Source organism: Panthera tigris, chromosome A3 (genome assembly GCF_018350195.1).
Source record: "Panthera tigris isolate Pti1 chromosome A3, P.tigris_Pti1_mat1.1, whole genome shotgun sequence".
Taxonomy (NCBI): domain Eukaryota; kingdom Metazoa; phylum Chordata; class Mammalia; order Carnivora; family Felidae; genus Panthera; species Panthera tigris.
The window spans coordinates 20417175-20424362 of NC_056662.1; positions in this window are offsets into that span (position 1 = coordinate 20417175).

Genomic DNA, 7188 nt, shown 5'->3' on the forward strand with positions numbered 1-7188 from the left:
ACTGGAAAATTGCTATTTGATCCTTCAATATTATCATTTACTATATTCCCCAGAAAATAAGTACAAATTTACTAACCGAATGCCTTTCTAAAAATTTTAAGTTGCTCTGCGCATTAAATTAAGCCTTGCTAAAATTGGAAGGATCTACGTACTTTAGATTTCTTTTTTTTTTTAATTTTTTTTTATGTTTATTTATTTTTGAGACAGAGAGAGACAGAGCATGAATGGGGGAGGGGCAGAGAGAGGGAGACACAGCATCAGAAGCAGGCTGCAGGCTCTGGGCCATCAGCCCAGAGCCCGACGCGGGGCTCGAACTCAGGAACCGTGAGATCGTGACCTGAGCTGAAGTCGGACGCTCAACTGACTGAGCCACCCAGGCGCCCCCGTACTTTAGATTTCTTAATACTTGAGAGGCTATAAACATAGGCAGAGAACACGTTTTCAAATTGTTGTCAGACTCAGCTTCAAAAGCCACTCAACTCTGCATCAACCACCCTTCAGCGTAAGTAGGTTTGTACGTAACTTCTCTATCTACACAAAAGAGTCGATGCTCATTTACCTGCCCTGGGTTCTACACTAGGTTTCTGGGAGCTGAAATACACATCTCAGGAATATATGTACGTACACCAATTTATTGGCAAAAAGTCTCACAAGACATGTGATCTCTGATACACAATACAGCCCAGGGAGAGTATCTCAAAACACATCACTGACATATATGAAAACAAGGTTATTTACGTAAAATGATTCATGGGATGTAATCTATATAGCGGGCAAAGCAGTTAATGGTTTACTTGATAAGGCACCTTTTATTTAGTTAGTTTTATTTTCTTAGAGAGGACAGTGCACGCAAGCATGGGGCGGGAACAGAAAGGGAGAGAGGGAGAGAGAGAATCCTAAGCAGGCACCATGCTCAGTGCAGAGCCCAATTCGAGGCGTGATCCCGCAACCCTGGGATCATGACCTGAGCCCAAATCAAGAGTCAGGCACTTAACTGACTGAACCACCCGGGTGCCCCAATAAGGCACCTTTTAAACGGATGCCATGCAAAATACATTTAGCGTGTCCCATATCAAAGATAAATCTATACTTTCGGTGTTTCACAACTGCATAGTAAAACTGCTTGTTTTAGAAAAAGAAAGAATTCTCGGAGCTCCTCCTCATAGCCATAGGATAAAACAACGAAGAAAATATTCCCAGAAACTCATTAACAGACGTAAAGGCATCTGATAAAGCCTCTGCCTTCTCAGATTCCCAATGGAATGCCCAAAAGACCGTAAACATGTACTAAAGTCTGCACCAGCATCAGAAATGTCCTAGACGGCAGGGGAGACAAAGAAGGATGGCAGGCCCCAACTTCGTCTATGAAACAGCAGCAGGGAGACAGAAGGGAGGACACCGAAAAGAAATCCATCACTGGGCTGAGAGCCACAGACAAGGCAAGCCACAGGCCAGTGGGGTCCCTCTCACCCCTGGGGGTTAGCAACATCTGGGTTCCCCCACCGCACTTGGTGGTCTCACATCTTCTGGTCCCATCAGCCACGGCCCGCCCACAAAGGCCACCCCCACGTCCACTCATGTTTCTAACTCCACCTCCTTCCTGAATCGCTGGATGCCTCTGGGTTGTCAGAGTCAGAGACGGCGATTGAGAGCACACCCAAGGATTTCATTTCAGCCTCAAGGATTTCGTGAACACTGAGGGCAAACTTATACAAAGAAACTTTTAACATATCTTGCTTAACAAGGAGCTAATGCTAGATAAGCCTTGATGTTTTTTAATAGCAGCTCTCCAAGTATGTAGAATCTTTGTTTAACATGTAGATTCCAGGAACCTGTCCCCTGAGATCTTGATTAAGTGGAAGAAGAGGAAGGTTGACAAATTGTCAATTTTAAGAGAGAATTGAGATCATTCTAAAGCTGGTAGCCTGTGACCAACATTCGAGAAGCATTGTTTCAAAGGCCAAGAGGTTTTATAAAGAGTGAAAAGACCCTGATGCTAAGAAAATTAAGTCTGCTTCAAAAAAAGATGGACGTTGAAAAGAATCAGAAAAAAGAAGTGTTCTTATTCGAAGAAGAATTGAAAAGACATTGGATTTATCAAAGTATTGCAGTCAGACACAAAGATAATTTGAGATAAAAAAATGCACAGATAAACAAGGATTACAGAATTTTGAAATCAAATGAAAAGATTTTGAACTTCTAGAACAATGACAGTCTAAGGGTGACAAAAAGCTACTCCTTCCCATTACAGACTGATAGAAATCCTGGATAAATTACCCGATTTTTAAAAAGTGCATGAAAGTCCTCGGAGAAAAGAAAAATAAATCCCAAGAGTGAAATAGGGGAGGGGAGTATATCAGCTGACCCTGCTCATACCAGGGTCACGTTCAGGGTCAACCATACCAGGGTCCTGACCCATACCAGGACACATTCAGGTTTAGGTAACAGGCCTCAGGATCCCAGGGGTTTCACTGTCCACAGAACAGAGGTCTTTCTCAACTTATGATGGGGTTGCATCCTGATGAACCTGTTGTAATTTGAAAATATAGTAAGTCAAAAACACACTCGATGCACATAACCTACCCAACCTTCACCTAGCCTGCCTTGCAGGTGCTGGGAACACTTACGCTGGCCTACAGTTGGGCAAAACCATCTAACACAAAGCCTGTTCTATACTAAAGTGTTGAATATCTCATGCAGTATACTGAATACAGAACTGAAAGTGAAAAACAGAACGACTGTACAGGCACAGAACGGCCATAAGTGTATGGGTTGTTTACCCTGTGATCACGTGGTTGACTGGGAGCTAGGCTCACTGCCAGTGTGTAGCAAGACAAGAAAGTATCCTACCCATCTAGGTAGGCCGACTGGGGAAAAGATCCAGATTTGAAATGCCAAGTTCCTCCCGGATGCGTATCACTTTTGCACCATTGTGAAGTTAAGGGACCGTCTATACACAATTCACATTGTCAGAGACCGTCTATACACAGTTCAAGGTCCACCCAAGGCATGGAGTGGAATCAGCCGTGTATGTAAAACCGAGATCCTCCAAGAGCTGTTCAAAATTCTGACGGGGACCAGAGAAACCCCGAGCATCACCATGAAGAGTCGGCAAGGAAGTTTCCACAACACAGACCCAGTGGATTCTGACAGAAAAGCCAGTCGTTGCAGAAGACGAGCTCAGAATCCAAAATCACAAACCAGATGGGAAAAACGGAGCACAGCTACAGAAAGCTACCGGGCACAGCAAACAGAACAATTAGGAAGTCGTAGCTTGTTATCTAAAGGAGATGATCCAATGAAATATATTACAAATGACTAAAAGAAACAGTAACGAATGAAACAGATGAAAAAAGGAAGCAAATTTGGTAAAGACTAACTTCCAGACTAAATTAGAATTTGACTTCTCGAATTTAAAAATACAACGAATTGTCAAGTAGCCTCTTCGTTAAAATATTAGTGAACCGACTGCAATAATGTAATTATTATGATGCATATAATATATAATGATGATCAAGTTGGAGTGAGGCCAGGAATGCCCGCATGATTAAACATTAGGAAAGCCCTATAATGAAATTCACCTCATTAGCATATTAAAGGATAAAACTCATACGAGCATCTCAAAAGATGCCCAAAAAGCATCTGATAAAATTTAATGACGGTCCCTGATTTTTTTTAAGTAGTCTTAGTAAACCAGAGGCAGGAGAGGGAAAGGGGACCTCCTGATAACAGCCTCTACAGCCTATCTCGATACAAGTTCCAACACACATCCTATGTTGCTAAGCATTTAGCAACATTTCCTTTAAAGTCAGGACAAAGGGAAAGAAATTCTCTGATCATTGTACCTACTCAGCATTATGTAGAAGGTCCTCGTCAATGCAGGCGGGAGAGGAGAAGCAGGAAGAAGTATGAAGGATCAGAAAGAAACCTAAGAAACATTTCTGTTAGTCACATAGAGAACACTGACTATATAAGACAATAGAGGAAAATAGTATTAGAACTCTTTGAAAATATTTAGCATTACTGCCAACCATATGGCCATATATTAAAATTAATATCATTCCTCGATCGATAATTAGAAACTATAATAAAATTAAAAATCTCATTCTTAAGAACAACAAAAGTTACAGGATATCTAAGAATAAATTCAACAAAGGAAATGAAAAAGTTAAGAAATTTATGAAGGAAATTATGCATTTGTGCTTAAGAACATAAAGAGAATTCTAAACGCAGAGAAAGATACGCCATGTCATTGAATAAAAGAACTCAAATTATAAAGCAGGCAATAGCCTTTAAGTTAATATATAAGCACGTGTTTCCAATAAAAATCACAACGGGGCTTTCCATGGCAGTCAATAAGCTGATGCTAAAATTTATACGAAAGAGTAGAGGACTGAGACAATTTTGAAGAATAGGGATGGGTGATTTGTCCTACTATTTATCACTATGGAGCCACAGTACCTAAAACAATGTGGCACTGATACAAGAAAAATCTACCGATATGTGGCGGCATTAAAAAATTGACAAGAAAGAATTTATTTCACTACATTGCAGCAACCGGCCATCCAAATTGAAAAAAAAAAAAATTAATGTAATCCCTGCTTCATGCCGTACACACGCATAAATTCCTTATGGATTAAAAACCTAATTGTGAAAGGTAGAAGTTGAAAACCTTTGAAAGAGAAATATGGGAACAAATATTTACAAGCTAACAGAAAGGAAGGTCTTCTTAAGCAAAAGATAAAAAGCACGAAACATGAAAGATTGACTAATTATATGAAAATAAAAAACTTTTATGAGAAAAGACAACATAAGCAAAAAGAGAAGCTGCAGACATGTGGAAGTTATTTCTAACTCTTAGAATAGGAAAAAAATCTAATCCAGAACATATAAGGAATGCCTATAAATCAGTATTAAAAAAAGACAAACCAATAAGGAAAGGTCAGAGGTTTTGATCAAAGATTCATGGAAGCCTAAGCAAGAGGGACCAAAAAGCACATGAGTCGTGATCAATATCTCAAGCAATGAAAGAGACGTGAAATAAACCATCAGATATACACAAATTTATCAAGTCTAATAATACCAAAGGTTAGTGAAGATACTGTAAAAATCAAGCCAAAAAAAAAAAAAAAGGCTTTCTTTCCCAGGGTCCTCGAATATTTACAAAAATATGATTACATAATTAGGCTTTGATGAAAACCTCAAAACGTTCCAACGAGGAAAAGTCTCCTACAGCCTATTCTCCGACCACAGCGGAGGAAAACCAGAGGTTTGTTTCTAGAACAGGAACCAAGAAAACAGCCACTTTGGACATATGACCTAAATCCCGAAGGGAGAATGTAAAACCCTCTCAGGAGGAAACATAGGAGGATATGAAATATACTAAACCTCTCCAAAGTAATGATTAGGTTGAGAAGAAAATCAAAACTGCAAATTCAGAACATTTTGAAAATTGTCATAACAAAATCAGCATAATAAAACTTGAAAATATAACTAAAAGTGGTGAGATTTCAAATGCCTCTGTTTTCTCAACGTTGTTCTATTGGTCCTTGTATGTACCTCTAAAAACAAGTAAAAAAAAGAATGAACTGTTTGTACAAATACATATATGCATATGCACACATGTGTGCATATACACATACATATACACACATGTATGCATGTATATTCACGTGCACGACGTAACCTCTGTTCTGTGTAGATAAATAGCATAGAAAAACACTGAAAGGGCACAACAAATAATAATAGTAATACCTATTGGTAGTGAAAATGGGTTTTTTATTGTATATTTCTCTCATGTTCAAAAATAAGTACGTATTTTAAAATTTTTAAAATAAGAGTAAATTCACTAATTGGCGTAAAAAAAAAAAGTCCTTGAATTTGTTTAAAAGCGGAAAATGTCTAGGTTTCCATCGGTTTTGGTTTTCCTTTTACCTTGTTCATGCTATTTGCCAATTAGACAATACTTCGAATATTTCTTCACCTCCTGAAATTTTCTTCCATTATTTTTGTGATTCCCATCACTGCTCTCTCATTCAGCAGTACCAGTTATGAGCCTATAAGATTTCTTCCCTAGCCATGACCTTCTCTCTGCTAATGCAGACGTCTTTGTCTTTTGCCCTCGTGCTACAGAAGAGTTTTTGCCAAATCAATTATTTTGTGCTTATAATGTACATTCAATCCTTCTACCTCTAGTCCATGCTACGTCCTTCAAGATCAAGGCTGGATCACAGCCATTCTTGGTCCTGACACAGGGTCCATGTTCCCCAACAGTTGGTATGGTCACACTTTTTACAGGTTGCGAGTCTGCTCGTTGTTACATGATGTCTCATTACGGCTTGGTTCACCATTTTCCTAATTACTAAACATATTGTACATGTTTGGGGGGCCATTCTTCTTATCGCTTCCATGAGTTTCTAACTATTGTCCTTTGGCCTTTTGCTTTGTCTTCTTATTGGTCTCTAGGAACTCTTTGCATCATTGTATAATCTGATTTCATTCTATACGAAACCCTTAATACGTAAACAGCATGTGCATATATAACATATAATTAGACATAAAATACCTGCTCTATCTCTGATGTTTCTTTGCTTTTTGTTGACATGTCCTTTGTCATATACCAAAGCTCCTATCGTTGTACTCGACTTACCAATCTTTTATGTTTTATTTATGAAAACTTTTCCTCCTGCTAGATCATACGGATGTTCTCCTCTATTTTCTCTTGAAGGCTGAAAAATCGTGTCTTTAATATTTAGGTCACATTTCAAAGCGGTCACTCCATTAAGTGTTTCTGAATTAACGAAACAGAGCAAGTTCAGCTCTGTACTTGAAGCGCCTGACGCTTGGGAAATCAGAGAAAGATCTAGACCAGGATCCGGCTCTGCCTCTGCGTTAGAGAGCTTTTCCTAGGTTCTGCTGTGTAATAATCCGCGTCCAAATCTTGGTTTGCAAAACCAACCTTTGTTTTTCACTCACATCACACAGTAGCTGTAGTTCAGCCATGGCTCTGAGCCTCTGTTCCAAGCCGTAAGGGATCTACCGGTCTGTGCATTAGGGACCAGGCTGAAGGCACAATCTCTACCTGGTTGCCATGTGCTGGCCTTGTGGCCGAGGGGTAGAACAAGAAAGTTGGTGGAAACTTTCAATGGCTCTGGTCAGTCACATTACAGTCCCAGAGTCAATAGGAGA